The 16,670-nt window shown below is 35.2% G+C and overlaps 1 protein-coding gene and 1 pseudogene across 2 annotated transcripts in view; both read right to left on the minus strand.

Moving 5' to 3' along the window:
* NCAM2 (neural cell adhesion molecule 2) overlaps positions 1-16,670 on the minus strand; it is a 532,785-nt gene that overhangs the window by 393,553 nt on the left and 122,562 nt on the right. The window lies entirely within an intron of this gene.
* Positions 11,496-12,356, minus strand: LOC125092922 (proteasome subunit alpha type-1-like; annotated as a pseudogene).

The following is a 16,670-nucleotide window of genomic DNA, read 5'->3' on the forward strand; positions in this document are numbered from 1 at the left end:
CAGATCCTGCACAGGATCTTGCACATAGTGGGAGTTCAATATATATTGAAATAAATGAATGAAATATAAGAGATGAAATGAATATCAAGGAAAGAAAAAGGGAAAGAAAAATTAGGTGAAGTTACTACAAGACATAACATCTTTAATGCTACAAGCACATTTTAAGTGGTAATTTTTATTACATATATTTTTAAGTTAAAAGCTTCTGAATGAAATACAAACTGAATATATGAATATGAACATAAACTGAATAATAAATTAATGTTTGTTTTTCATACAGCACTATTATGTAGGTAATTCATCTATATATATAGAATTGCAGTAATAACAGATCTCTAATTAGAAAAAATATGGCATAATTCTACACAGATTATATATCGATGCACAATTTTTAATTTATTTTAATTTTCTAATTTTATTTTTAGAGAGAGAGTGTGTGTATGTGTGTGTACACATTCACGTGCAAGCGGGGATGGGGAGGTGCAGGGGAGGAGAGAGAGAATCCCAAGCAGGTTCCACACCCAATGCAGAGCCAGATGTGGGTCTCAATTCCACAACCGTGAGACCATGACTCTAGCTGGAATCAAGAGTTGGACAACCAACCAAATGAGCCACTGACGTGCCCCACAATACATAATTTTTAAAAGAGTACAGCATAAAGACCGATGTGGAGATATATATATATATATATATATATATATATATATATATATATATTGCTGTAGTTATAAAGTTACTATTCTGCTTTGGTCAAATAATATCCCATGCCATGGATATACCACATTTTATTTATTCACTCATGCACTGATGGACATTTGAGTTGTTAACACTTTTTGACTATCATAAGTAATGTAACAAAAAAGAATAAAGTAGTGATGGTTAATATGCAGAGAAGTCAATTGCTTTCCTACACACCAGCAATGAACAAGTTGAATTTGAAATAAAAAATACAATACCATTTTCATTAGCATACCCCAAAATGCAATACTTAGGTATAAATCTAAATAAATAGGTGCAAAATCTATAGGAAGAAAACTATAAAACTCTAATGACTTAAAAAAAAAAACACAAAAAAACAAAAAGACAAAACTAAATTTTTAGAGATAGCCCATGTTCATGGATAGGAAACCTCTATATTGTCAAAGTGTCATTTCTTTCCAACTTGATCTATAAATTCAGTGCAAAACCCCCAGCAAGTTATTCTGTGGATATTGACAAACTGATTCTGATTTTTATACAGAAAATTAAAAGACCCAGAATGGCCAACACAATTTTGAAGAAGGACAAAGTTAGAGAATTGACACTACCCTCTTCGAGTCTTAATATAAAGCTATAGTAATCAGCATTTCCTGATATAGTTAGTATCAGAAAAAAAAAAAAAAAAAGAGAGAGAGAGAGAGAGAGAGAAACAAATAGATTACTGAAACAGTACAGAATGCTTAGAAATAGATCAACATAAGCACAGCCAACTGTTCTTTGACACAGAAACAAAGGTAATACCATGGTGCAAAGGATTATCTTTTCAATTGGACATACACATAAATGCACACGAATCTAGATATAGACTTCAAATCCTGTACAAAATTAACCCAAGATGGATCATGGACCTAGGTAAAAATGCAAAACTATAAAACTCCTAAGTTAACATAGGAGAAAATCTAGATGACCTTGAGTATAGTGATGCTTTTTGGATATAACATCAAAGTCATGATCCATGGTTGGGCGGGGGGGACTGACAGGCTGGGTTTCATTTAAATTAAAAACAATTGTTCTGTCAATGATACTATCAGAAGAATGAGAAGACAAGCCACAGAGAGGGAGAAAATATTTGCAAAAGACAAGATTAACAGCAGATTGTGATCCAAAACATAGAAAGAGCTCCTAAAACTCAAAAATAAGTAAACAAACAACCAGACTAAAAAGTGGGCTAAAAACCTTAATGGGCACCTCATGAAAGAAGACATACAAATGGAAAATAAGCATTTTAAAAAGATACTCCTCATCACTTGTCATCTGGGGAAAGCAAATTAAAAAAATTAAAGAAATTAAAAAAGATACTACTCATATATATCACAACAGTCAAAATCTGTAACACTGACAACAACAAATACTAGCAAGGATATGAACCAGTAGGAACTCCTATACATGGCTGGTGGAGATGCAAAACGATACAGCCACTTCGGAAGAGAGTTTGGTGATTTCCTATAAAACTAAACATACTATTACCAAATGATCCAGCAATTGTGCTCCTTGATATTGACCCCCCAAAATTAATCCTTATGTCCACAAAAAAAAAAAAAAAACAAAAAACACAAACAAAAGAAACTTCACATTGATGTTTATAGCAGCTTTATTTGTAACTGCCAAAACTTGGAAGCAACCAAGGTGCCCTTCAGCAGGTAAATGGATGAATAAACTATGGTATATCCAGAAAACGGAACATCACTCAGCATTAAAAAAAGTTAGCTGTCAAGTCATGAACTGTCACAGAGAAATCTTAAAATCCATATTATTAACTGAAACAGACCAGTTTGTAAAGAGTACATATTGTATGGTTCCAACTATGTAAAATTTTGGAAAAGGCAAAAGTATGGGCACAATAAAAAAATCAGTAGTTGCCAGGGATTGGGGCTAAGAGGAGGAATAAACAGGACAGAGGGCAGTGAAGCTTCTCTGTATCACATTATAATGATGAATACATGTCATTATATGTCTGTCCAAATCCACACAAGGTACAGCACCACAGAATGTACAGCACCAAGAATGAACGCTAAGATAAATTACAAGCTTTGGGTGATAATGATGTAGCAGAGTAGGTTCAGCTGTTGTAACAAATGTACTGCTGTGGTAGGTGATGTTGATCATGGGGTTGGCTATCTGTGTGTGCAGACAGGTAAAAAGGGATATTCTCTATACTTTCCTCTCTTTTAAAATGGCTCTAAGAAAAAAATGCCTTTGAAAGAACATGTTTTCAACAGTTTTGATTTAATAAGTTAATGTCTTTAAAGAATACCACAATAGCTTGTAAGTTACGTAAAAGTAAAGTTATAGTACAGAGTAAGCAAGTAAAATTAAAGTATTTCTTCAGCTTTGGGTAGTATTCAATGGCAATGATGTTTTACCATGTTAAATCAGTTAATATTTAAACATATTAACTCATTTCTACTGACTATCCCCCATAGGTTATCAAGTAATATTTGGGATTAGTTATAATTATATATGCTTCTTTTTCATATAATGAGGTTGAGGCTTTTATATATATCAATCTTTAAAAAAATTATGAGCAACAATTACACAGCCCAATAAGAGTTTGGGATATACCTTATTCCGCAATTTAGATGGCTGGTCAATATTGACTAAAAACACTCTAAAATAAGAGGTATTTCACTAAATATTTTATTAAGTATCTTTAATAAAATCCTTTTGAAAATATTTATTCCCCACAATGAACAGGATAACTTTTGCATAATTTCCAGTTGTATAAAACAATGAGTTACAAAGTGCTCGCTCCTGGCAAATTATTATGCTAGCATTATTCCATAGAGCACAAAATTGCAAGAAATAACCCAAAAGACATTTCATGCACAATTTTCTGGTTTAAAACATATTTAGACCTTATTAACTATTTTAATATGTTTTATTTTATGTATTCATTTTTTTGTTTCTTCATTATTTAACATCTTTATAAGTGTGCATATCTGACAATAATTTATAAAGTGTAGAGAGGTCCATTCTAACAAAACATATTCATTATTCTGAAGACATTGGTTTCATATTCTTAGTTAAATGAAATTATATTCTGGGGTGCATGGGTAGCTCAGTCAATTATAAGTGTCTGGTTCTTGATTTCGGCTCAGGCCATGACCTAGGAATCGTGGGATGGAGCCCTGGGACAGGCCATACACTCAGGGCTCTGTTCCCCTCTCCTTCTGTCCCTCCCACCTCTAAAATAATAAATAATATAAATATCTAATAGATAGATGATAGATAATATTCCTTTAAAATAATAAATAAAATAAATCTCTAATAGATAGATGATAGATAGATAGATAGATAATACTCCTTTAAATCTCAGGCAAATGTTCATTTATTCTTGTACAATGATTGGATTTTCTTTTTTTTTTTTTTTAAGATTTTATTTATTTGACAGAGAGAGAGAGAGATCACAAGTAGGCAGAGAGAGGAGGAAGCAGGCTCCCCGCTGAGCAGAGAGCCCGATGCGGGCCTCGACCCCAGGACCCTGAGATCATGACCTGAGCCGAAGGCAGAGGCTTTAACCCACTGAGCCACCCAGGCGCCCATGATTGGATTTTCTAAGTCCAAAATCCACCTTGCATTTCCCAAACCAGGACTATTGAAGCTATATAGCTGATTTTTGTTAAAAACTGTATATTGTATATATACAGTATATATACAGTATATATTGTGTATTGTATATATATAGTATATATAAAATATAAAATATATTTACCACTCTTTTGATAATTTCTTATGTTAAATTTTCTATAGCCTTCAAAATTAATAGGCAGCTTAAAAATTAAAAAGACAAGTTAAATTGTTATTTCAACCTTCTGATTTGCTCTAATTAAATTAATAAGGTGTTTGGTAAAGAAAACTATATAGTAACTGATCTAAATTATTTTCAATCTACCAATTTTAAGAGATTGTTAAAATTGTGACATACAGATTCATGTGATCAATGGATCTGCAATAAACAGCATATGCAAATTCATGTTTTAAAATCCAGCTAACGGGCGCCTGGGTGGCTCAGTTGGTTAGGCGACTGCCTTCAGCTCAGGTCATGATCCCAGAGTCCTGGGACCGAGTCCCACATCAGGCTCCCAGCTCTGTGGGGAGTCTGCTTCTCCCTGTGAACTCCCCTCTCATGCTCTCTCACTCCATCTCTCTTTCAAATAAATGAATTAAAAAAATTTAAAAAATTAAAAAAAAATAAAATCTATCTACCTGCAAAACTGGTGACTGCTATTCAAGAAGCAATGTAGGTACATCTTATTTTTCTTTTTTCTTTTCTTTCTTTTTTTTTTTTTTTGTTAAAGATTTTATTTACTTATTTGACTAACAGAGATCACAAGTAGGCAGAGCGGGAGAAGAAGAAAGAGGGGAAAGCAGGCTCCCCACTAAGCAGAGACCACTGTGGGGCTCGATCCTAGGACCCTGGGATCATGACATGAGCTGAAGGCAGAGGCTTTAACCCACTGAGCCACCCAGGTGCCCCGCAATTTAGGTACATCTTATAATTTAGTATTTGTTACACATATGTGCAGCATTTGCTGCATTTATTTTAAATCATTTCTATCCCCTATTCTTTAGTTATTTTTATTTTGGTCTTGCACATCCATAAAATATTGAAGTGTCCTTAGTCCCCTTAACATTTCCTTCTTATTTTCTGTATTGTTTATTGTACAATTTTGGTTCAATTTTGTACAGTAATAATTATGTTCTTCACCATCTCAAAGGCTAGATTTCATTTAGCTATTGATCTTCTGTTTCATTACTATCTTTCTATATCAAACCACTTTTTATCTTGAGATATGCTTTCAACTCATTTTTACTTCTTGTCTTACAAAAATTCAAATATTTCATATTTATTTTGTATTTCATCCACAATCAAATCAAATGTTTAAAAAGCAGGCGCCTGGGTGGCTCAGATGGTTAAACATCTGCCTTAAGCTAGGGTCATGATCCCAGGGTCCTGGAATCTAGCCCCTTATTGGTCTCTCTGCTCCGTAAGGAGCCTGCTTCTCCCTCTCCCTCTGCTCCCCCTGCTTGTGTGTGCTCTTTCTCTCTGTCAAATAAATAAAATCTTAAAAACAAACAAACAAACAAACAAACAAACCGGGGCACCTGGGTGGCTCAGTGGGTTAAAGCCTCTGCCTTCAGCTCAGGTCATGATCCCAGGGTCCTGGGATCGAGCCCCGCATTGGGCTCTCTGCTCCTCAGGAAGCCTGCTTCCTCCCCTCTCTCTCTCTGCCTGCTTCTCTGCCTGCTTGTGATCTCTGTCTGTCAAATAAATAAATAAAATCATTAAAAAAAAAACAAAGCCCGAATGTTTAAAAAGCATCTCTATATTATGATGCATTACTTTTGCTCTGTTTCTATAGGATTTTATAAATTTCAAATTTTGCATGTGGTAATATAGAATTCTCAACTTTTATCTTCTTTCATCTTTTATTTTCCATGTCTCAACTGTTAATTAAAAAGAGAACTTGTGGGATGCCGAGACGCTCAGTGGGTTATGCTTCTGTCTTTGGCTCAGGTCATGATCTCAGGGTCCTGGGATGGAGCCCAGCCTTGGGATCTCTGCTCGGTGAGGAGCCTGCTTCCCTCTCCCTCTCTGCCTGCCTCTCTGCCTACTTGTGATCTCTCTCTCTGTAAAATAAATAAATAAAATCTTAAAAAAAAAGAGAGCAAGATCTTGATCTTTTCAGTACATGTTATATGAAGAGTTCACTGCATCAGTCACTCCATCTCTCAATTTGCATACTGATGAATTTTCCCTATCAGATGTTAACTTGGAAGTCATGGTGACATGTATAATACTTAGATAATTCTCCTGTGAATACCAGGCATGCATCAATTTCAATTCTGAACTAAAGACTTTACCTTACTCTTATGGCCTTGTCCCTGAAATATAAGAAAAATAATTATTCCTGCAAAAATCTGATTTACTCTGTATTTCTTCTTTGACCAACACAATAAGCAAAGACAGTAGTATTCACAGTCTACCATTCACAGTTTATTTTCTGTCTGATTTCATCTTCTTCAAAATTCACATCCCAGATGTAGTAGGTAGTAGTGTGGGGACACCACTTCACTCCTGGCATACTGTTCTTTTTCTGACTGAAAAGAAATGATAGGTAGTAACATGGGATGGCAAACATACCACACTTGCCATCTCAAAATACCGATCCCATCTGTGAGCTGAATGCCAGCCAAGTTTCCAGTTGTTAATATCACTGCACATTCTCTAAGTAGAGTTTGGACAGTTTATTACAAAGTATACATACTTAGATAGAAATGCAGATATATTTAATTTAATTGTGTTTATGTAAAAATATAATCAATTATTGACCATACTCCCAAATGTTTCATTTTGGCCTTCTTCTTCTACTTGAGGATGACTGTTTTCTGATATTTATTTGTAAATCTACATTAAAGTATTCAAACTTATTGAATACTTATTATTTGTGTAATAATTTTCTTAAGGGTCAAATTTCCTTAGGTCAAAACTAGTTATAGACAAAACAAAATCATGTAAACATTATAAGTTGATGTACTTATATATCAATGACTGATTATTTTTTTTTATAATGGGGAAATATAGATGAAATACTGAGTGAAGTTGTATATGCATCATTATTTTTTTGAAAGTTCTTTTTTTATTTTTTATTTTTATTTATTTTTTATTTTTTTGAAAGTTCTTAAACTGAAATACTTGAAGCAGTAAAATTTAGCTGCAGTTTTTTTTCTTATTTTTTTTATAATGGGGAAATATAGATGAAATACTGAGTGAAGTTGTATATGCATCATTATTTTTTTGAAAGTTCTTAAACTGAAATACTTGAAGCAGTAAAATTTAGCTGCAGTTTTTTTTTTTTTTAAGATTTTATTTACTTATTTGAGAGAGAGAAAGGGAGAAAGAGAAAGCACCAGTGTAGATGGGGAGGGGCAAAGAGAGAGGCAGAGGGACAAGAAGACTCCCTGCTAAGGGACAAGCCTGATGTGGGGCTCATCCCAGGACCCTGAGATCATGACCTGAGCCGAAGGCAGAGGCTCTAACCCACTGAGCCATCCAGGCGCCCCTGCAGTTTTTTGATACACATTTTGTTTGTTTGTTTCTGGAAAGGAAGAGTACCATTATGCTGAGGATTAAGATGTTTCTTTGAGGGCACCTGGGTGGTTCAGATGGTTAAGCATCTGCCTTCAGCTCAGGTCATGATCCCAGGGTCCGGGGATCGAGTCCCACATCAGGCTCCCTGCTCCTTGGGGAACCCGCTTCTCCCTCTGCCTCTCTCTCCCTCTCTCATGAATAAATAAATAAAATAAATACATTCTTAAAATTAAAAATAAAAGTTTCTTTGAATTTACAAAATAAGACAATGACTTTTAAAGTGCCTGCATATACCAGTTAGAAAAATAACCTGGAAATATAAAATACATTTGGATTTTTTTTTCAGTATGACTACTTAGTAAAAAAAATTGGTATTTTATTTAATTGCTAATATTTCTATTATGAGGTCATATATTTTATAAAGCTTATATATATATATGAGATATATATGCTAAGATTTTTCATGATAAGAGGACCTTCTCTTTTCATAAAGGTGCCAGTGAAATTTCACTTTCCTAAGATTAAGTGGGCTTCAACAAATATATCAAATATATGGTTGTCCACAAATAATATACAAATACAACCACAATACACATGTATGCATGCATACCCCACATAAAACATGCATATGGGGCTTACTAAAGATATTTAATAATATCCTCATATTTTGGTTATTATGTAACTGTAATAGAAATATAAACATATAGAACAAAGAATAAAAAAAATCATCTCTTATGTTTAAAGTATATGTATATGTGTGTGTAAGCATATGTGCATATGTATGTTTAGCCCTAATGAATAAGCAAATCTATTTGGATGTACAATCTGAGAAGGCACCATAATAATTTAAAAACTATTTTCATTAGGTTACATTAACTCAAAGAACATTTTTCTCCATAAATATTTTTAATGTTCCATGACAACATGACAAGTGAATCTCAAATCTGACCTCATCTTTTCATAGCACTTACCCCAGTCAAAGTTCCCTCACTACACAGTGTCAAAGGCAATTATTTCATTATGTTTTGCTAAGAAAAATACCCTTTATAAATGAGACTAATAGAACATTCTGATTAGTAAACATAATTGGATGTGGCCAATATTTGAAAGCATGTTAGCTAACATTATAGTATTAGTAGAAGCTTAGAGATTCTCTGGCACAAACAGAGTAAGTGCTAAAGGAAAAGCTTTACAGACAATTTTTTTGTTGTTGGGTAAATTTGATACACTGGAGAAGAAAAAAAATGAAATGTTTGCTTATCTCTTTTTCCATCATTTCTATCAAATCTGAAAATTAATGAAATATGAAGTTAATTCAAGTTCAATTTAGAGACTATTGTGCTGTGCTGATTTCATGCCAGTTCAACATTCTGGAAAACCAGATTTGTTTGGAGTCTAAGGGGTTCATTCACAAAGAAAAGAATATGTGGTTTCTACTTTAGCTGAAATAGCCTGATTAAAAAAAAAAAATATATATATATATATATATATTATCTCCATGCAGAAATTTCAAAGGAGGTTTCTACAAAGCAGTCAGATTAACTAAATCCCACACCAGGGTGGGATATAGTTGAAGGAAGATCCTGCATAGAGAAATAGTAAGAATTCACTGGGAAATAACTGCACAGTAGGTCTTATACAATGGTGGTTAAACAGCCATAAATGTGACATTACTAAATGTGGTATTTAAAGAAGATGTAGAGTAATACTAAATTATATAGTATTTCTGTCATAGATATACAATAGATGTAAATAACCTAAGGAGCATAGTTAATAGAGATATGTAATGAAACTATTACAAAGTGAGGGTTTTTGAGTATTCATTATAGTTTTTTACAGATTTATTTATTTATTGGGTGGGGGTCAGAGGGAGAGGGAGAATCCCAAGCAGACTCTGCTAAGCTCAGAGTCCATCACCAGGCTCAACCCCATAACCCCAAGATCAGAAGTCAGTTGTTGTAAATACTAACTAAGGTGATTAATAAAAAATCCAATATATTTTAGCTCTTCTAATTTACTTATTTCATCATACAGAGGAAAACATGTTATTTGCAACACCCATCATAGATATTTGCCAAAAAAATAGGGCAACAAGATAAAAATATCCCAAGACATTCACCACATCACACAACAGCACTTGAGGTTAAATTTAGTAACTAGTGTGTTATAATCCTAGATGGTGGAGTGAAAAAAGAAGAAAAAAATCAAACAGGTCTTAAAGGTAGGTAAATGTAGACACCATTTACTGTTTATTTTTTAAATAGATATGAAGTAGTTTTAAGTTCATAACAATATTGAGCAAAGGGTACAGTGATTTCCCAAATGCTCCCTCCTGCTACATAAGCGTAACATCCCCCATTATGGACATCCACCACCAGAGTGATATATCTGTTATAATTAATGAACTTTGATGAACATATATATATATATATATATGTATATATGTATATATACATATATATATATATATTTTTTTTTAAGTGTTATTCTTTTTTTTTTTTTCTTTTCAGTGTAACAGAATTCATTGTTTTTGCACCACATCCATTGCTCCATGCAATGCATGTCCTCCTTAATACCCACCACCTGGCTCCCCCAACCTCCCACCCCGCGCCCCTTCAAAACCCTCAGGTTGTTTTTCAGAGTCCATAGTTTCTCATGGTTCACCTCCCCTTCCAATTTCCCTCAACTCCCTTCTACTCTCCATCTCCCTATGTCCTCCATGTTATTTGTTATGCTCCACAAATAAGTGAAACCATATGATAATTGACTCTCTCTGCTTGACTTATTTCACTCAGCATAATCTCTTCCAGTCCCTGATACAAAAATTGGATATTCATCCTTTCTGATGGAGGCATAATACTCCATAGTGTATATGGACCACATCTTCCTTATCCATTCATCCGTTGAAGGGCATCTTGGTTCTTTCCACAGTTTGGCAACCGTGGCCATTGCTGCTATAAACATTGGGGTACAGATGGCCCTTCTTTTCACTACATCTGTATCTTTGGGGTATATACCCAGTACTGCAATTGCAGGGTCATATTGACACATTATTACCATCCAAAGTCCAAAATTATTCAGAGTTGAGTTCAGGGCAGGGTTGGTGTTGTACATTTTATGAGTTTGGACAATTGTATAATGTATATGTAAATGTATAATGTTATGTATCCACCGTAATAGTATCATACAGAATACTCCCCTAAAAATCCTCTCTGCCCTACCTATTCATCTTCTTCTCTTTCTTAACACCTAGAACCTACTGATTTTTAGTGTGTCCAAAATTTTGCCTTTTCTGAATGTCATATATTTGAAAATCATACAATATATTTTTTTCAGGTGAAACAATTTTATTTCACAGTTGTCTTTAAAACCACAAAGACTATAAAAATATTAGTATAGATAACTATACTTACTGGAAAATGATTATATAGACCCTCTCAAAGAAAACGTACACCATTATATGGTTTTAGAAAAGTTGCTTAGGAAAAACACATCTGGACTGATTCCTAAAACATACCATAAGACCACCCTGCATCTTTTGGTTCAAAGTATAGATTACTGTCATCAGTATGTGTTCCTGCATTCTTACGGATTTGATAATACACACGTAGACTGGCTTGTAACTTAATATTCCATCAGTTCATCAAGCCTTTTCTGCAGGTTCATCAGCAGGTTGAGCAGGCTGTGCCTTTCTCCGTGGTCTTTCTTCAAGACCTCCCAGGAATGCACATACATCATCATCATCATAAATTGTAAACTCCAAGTCTTTGCCAACAATTCCAATGGAAACATTCTTCGTAGTTAGGTCCTGTTCTGCTGGAAATGTCTCTCATAAGGCAGGTAGACCATGTTTAACCAGTTCATTTAAATTGCACTCCATAAATCCAGACATATGTCTCCCCAAGTTAAGTATGAGCTGATTGAGAATGGGCTCCAATGGACATGGCTCTACAGTTAAAATAGTTGGCAAAAGGACAGATTTGGAAAATGTGAGGGCCCATATCATCATAACCAGCAATAAGCAGTCCAACACATAGGGTCCCCGGCCACATCGTTGGATTGTCATCTGGGTCTTGCTTCCAATTAGAGATACAAGATGAGACACAGGAAGAGGTCTGTCAAATACAAATCTGGAATCCAAATACTCCTGGTGCATAAAATTACATAACAGTCTGGCATCAGCAGTAAGTCCCACAATTGAGATACCAATATGGTTGTCAACATGGAGAATTATTTTCTGGTGAGCCGCAAGCTCTGACTGAGCTCTCTTCAGTGCAACCAACATTCCATGGGTTTTTGATTTCAGACCAACTGTGGCTGAACCTTGCTTGACAGCTTCCATTGCATACTCAAGTTGATGAATCCTTCCCTGAGGGCTCTCAACAGTGACATCATTGTCATACTGGTTGGCAAAACATGGTTCCGGTGCCCGGATCTGCTGCAGCCTCCTGCAGAGGTGCGGATTCAGGAAGGTTGCCGAAACTACCGCTACTCTGAAAATCATACAATATTATAGTCTTTTCAGACTGGCTTTTTCCACTTAGTAATAAAATATCTTTCACTGAATAATATTCCATTTTCTGGACGTACCACAGTTCATTTATCCATTTACCCACTGAAGGGTATTTTGATTGCTATCAAGTAATGGCAATTATGAATAAAGTTACTATAAACATCTGTATGCAGGCTTTTGTGTGGACATAAATTTTCAACACCTTTGTGTAAATACTAAGGAGCACATGTGCCAAGTCATCGGGTAAGAGTATGTTTTGTGTTGTAAGAAATCACCAAACTATCTTCCGAAGTGGCGGGAGCATTTTGCATCCCCACTAGCCACAAATGCGAATGTAAAATCCTCTAAATCTTTGCTGGAATTTGGTGGTGTCAGTGTTCTGGATATTAGCTATTCAACAAAGTGTGTAGTGGTATCTCCTTATTGTTTTATTTGCAAGTCCTTAGTGACATGAGGTTGAACATCTTTTCACATTCTTCTATATGGTCATACATATTCAAATATATTGTTGTTATTGTTTGAACAAGCTATTAACTGTTAGATCAATTAAGAATGAGAAAAATAAATGTTCCATACTCTTCCTTCCCATATGTGGATCTGACTTTCTGATCTATATAATTTTCCTTTTCTCTATATAATCTCTTTTAACATTTCTTACAAGCCACACTTACTGGCAACTGATTCCTTAAATTTTTGTTCATATCAGAGTCTTTATTTCTCCCTTACTTTTAAAGGCTACTTTGCATGGTTCAAAATTATTTTTTTTTCATTTTTTTTCTCTTTCAACACTTTTTTCTTTCATATGTAGCTTATTTTTTATTATTATGTTCACTTAGCCACTGTATAGCACATCATTAGTTTCTGATGTAGTGTTCTATGATTCATTAGTTGCCTATAACACCAAGGGCTCATCACAACACGGGGCCTCCTTAATACCAATCACTCTGTTACCCCATCCTCCCATGCTCCTCCCCTCTGAAACCCTCAGTTTGTTAAATCCCCGGGACCAGAGTCTCTCATGGTTTGTCTCCCTCTCTGATTTCTCTCTGATTTCAGATTTCCCTCCTTTCCCCTACGGTCCTCCCGGTCCTCCGTCCTCCGTGCTATTGTTTACATTCCACATATGCGTGAAACCATATGACAATTGTCTTTCTCTGCTTGACTTACTTCACTTAGCATAACAACCCCCACGCCCCCCAGTTCCATCCATGTCAGTGTAAATGGTGGGTATTCATCCTTCCTAATGGCTGAATAATATTCTATTGTACATATGGACCACATCTCCTTTATCCATTCATCTATTGAAGGGTATATTGGCTCCTTCCACAGTTTGTATATTGTGGACATTACTGCTATGAACATTCGGGTCCACATGCCCCTTCTTTTCACTACATCTGTAACTGTGGTTTAAATACCTAGTAGTGCAATTGCTGGGTAGTAGGTAGCTTTATTATTGACATCTTGAGGAACCTCCATACTGTTTTCCAGAGTGGCTGTACGAACTTGCATTCCCACCAACAATGTAAGAGGATTCCCCTTTCTCCACAACCTCATCAACATTTGTTGTTTCCTGTTTTGTTATTTTTGGCATTCTTACTGGTGTAAGGGGGTATCTCATTGTGGTTCTGATTTGTATTTCCCTGATGGCTAGTGATGTTGAACATTTTATCATATATCTGTTAGTCAATTGTATATCTTCTTTGGAGAAGTGTATGTTGATGACTTCTGCCCATTTTTTTGACTGGGTAATTTGTTTTTTGAGTGTTGATTTTGAGAAGTTCTTTATAGATCCTGAATATCAGCCCTCTATCTGTAATGTCATGTGCAAATATCTTCTCCCATTTTATGGGTTGCCTCTTAGTTTTGTTGACTGTAGGAAATAGTCTTTCAATACTTTATTTTGTTCCATTGTCTTGTTTGCATGGTTTCTGAGACATCAGATACAATTCTCACCTTCGTTTTTGTATAGGTAAGGTATTTTTTTATTTCATATTTTTTTTCCTTATCTTTGGTTTCTTTGTAGTTTGAATGTGGCTAGGTGTAATTTTTCTGGCATTTTTCCTGCTAAGTGTCTCTGAGCTTCTGGTTCTGTGCTTTGGTGCCTGATATTAATTTGGGGAAATTCTCACTCAGTGTTTCAGGTATTTCTTCCATTCTCTCTCTTTATTCTTCTTCTGATATCTCTAATACATTTATGCTATACCTTCTGTACTTGTCCCACAGTTCTGAACATTCTTCTCTTTTTTTCAGTCATTTTTCCTATTGCTTTTCAGTTTTTGAGGTTTTCATTTATCTCAGATATTCTTTTTCTTTTAAGCAATGTCCAGTCTACTGATAAGCTCATCATTTCTTCATGTCTCTTACAGAGTTTCTTATCTCTATCATTTCCTTTTATTTCTTTCTTAGGAATTCTGTTTATTTACACTGTCCTGTTCTTGCATTCTGTCTACTTTATCTACTGGAGTCCTTAGCATATTAATCAAGTTCTTTTAAATATCTAATCTGATCATTCAACATCCCTTCCATATAGGAGTCTGTTTCTGATGCTTGCTCTATCTTTTCAAATTATGTTTCTGACTTTTAGTATGTCTTGTAATTTTTTTCATGATTGCTAGCAATAATGTACTAGCTACAAGGAATGATGTAAAGAAGCCATTAGTAAGGTGATGGTAAGATGTGGGGGGAGGGTAGAACTCTGTCATCCTATAATTAGATCTCAGTCTTTAGTGATCTTGTGCCTCTAGATTATGACTTCACATGTGCTTCTTAGGCTGTCTTCACTCTTAGTTGGGGCAGGATGCTAGATGGGCTACAGTTGGGAGTTTTCTGTCTCCTACAAGGAAGGGTAAACAGAGCAGAAGTTGGGTATTTCCTTTCACCCAAATCAGCTAGGCTCCAAAAAACCCCCAGCATGTTAAGCTCTATTTTAATACTTTTCCTGAGAACAGACGTTGTTAAGAACTGCAGAATGTTCTGGCCTACTTCAAAATGGTTCCTTTTGGAAATGGTTCCCTGTGATAGAAGCACATGGACATTTTTCCCTGACATTCATTGTGAGACCATGTGAAAGAGAATTGGTAGAAACCCAGGAAATAAAATTCACAGAAATATGGGGGTTTCCTGATGAGTGGATTTCTCTGCATTATTTATCTCTGAAACTTCCACACTGAGCTTCCAACATTTTTTTTTAAGATTTTATTTATGTATTTAAGAGAAAGAGCGAGAGTTAGCACATGCAGGGGGAGGTGCAGATGGAGAGGGAGAAGCAGACTCCCGTTGAGCAAGGAGTCTTACAAGAGGATCTGTCCCAGGAGTCTGGGATCATGACCTCAGCTGAAAGGCAGACCTTAACCAACTGGGTCACCCAGGTGTCCCCAAGCAATTCTTCAATTACAATTCAGGCTTCCCTACCTCGACACTGGTTTCTGAGGACATTTCAACTCTGCTCAGGTAAATTGTGATTCCATGTCCACCTGTAAACACCTATATCCAATTTGGGGGGCCTCATTTCTCTCACAGATCTAAGAAATGTTTTTGTTTCTGTTTTTGTTTTCATTTTGTTTAGCTTTTTATTTAATGATGTGAAAACTTCCATGATTCTTACAGGCTATACTAGAAATTGGGTTATTTTGACTCTGTTTTTCAATTCTGTATTGGGCATAGCAGAATTTTTAAATAATGTGTGCTCAATAAATTTTAAAATTTACTAGTATTTGGGTAATTTTATTGGCAAGGACAATACATATCCTGCTTAGAGTTGTGTTTATTTGAAATTGAGTTGCTATTTTAATAAGGGAGAAGCAGTTGAGGAAAACTCATTGAGGATAATGAGCTTGCTTGATTTGTTCCTAAAATGTGTATAGGAGAGTATGGTAAATGGTCTGCAATGCAGCTTTGCAATATCTACAAAATTTGTAGTTTATTTCTCTCTTACTTCCGGGATAGTCTTTAATAACTTTCCTAGGCTACCAAAATGAACCTGAAGTCACAGTGTGTCAGCTCTAATCCTATGGTTCAGCAGGTCTGGCATGCTTCCAAAACTCTTGGATTCCTGCCTCTGATTTGAGAACACAGGATTGTGTTGCTATAAAATCTGAGACCAAGTGAAAGAAAACTTACTAGCACAGCTAAGACCCAGCTAGTTTTCTAGTCAACCTACCACCTGACTGGAGACACCTGAGCAAGCCCAGCCCAAGTTAGCCAACATAGACTCAGATCAGAAAGATCACTCAACCAATCCACAGTATTGTGAGAAATGCTAAATAGCTGATGTTTTATTCAGTAATTATTGGGATAGCTTTTTGT

The sequence above is a fragment of the Lutra lutra genome, chromosome 1 (assembly GCF_902655055.1).
Source record: "Lutra lutra chromosome 1, mLutLut1.2, whole genome shotgun sequence".
Taxonomy (NCBI): domain Eukaryota; kingdom Metazoa; phylum Chordata; class Mammalia; order Carnivora; family Mustelidae; genus Lutra; species Lutra lutra.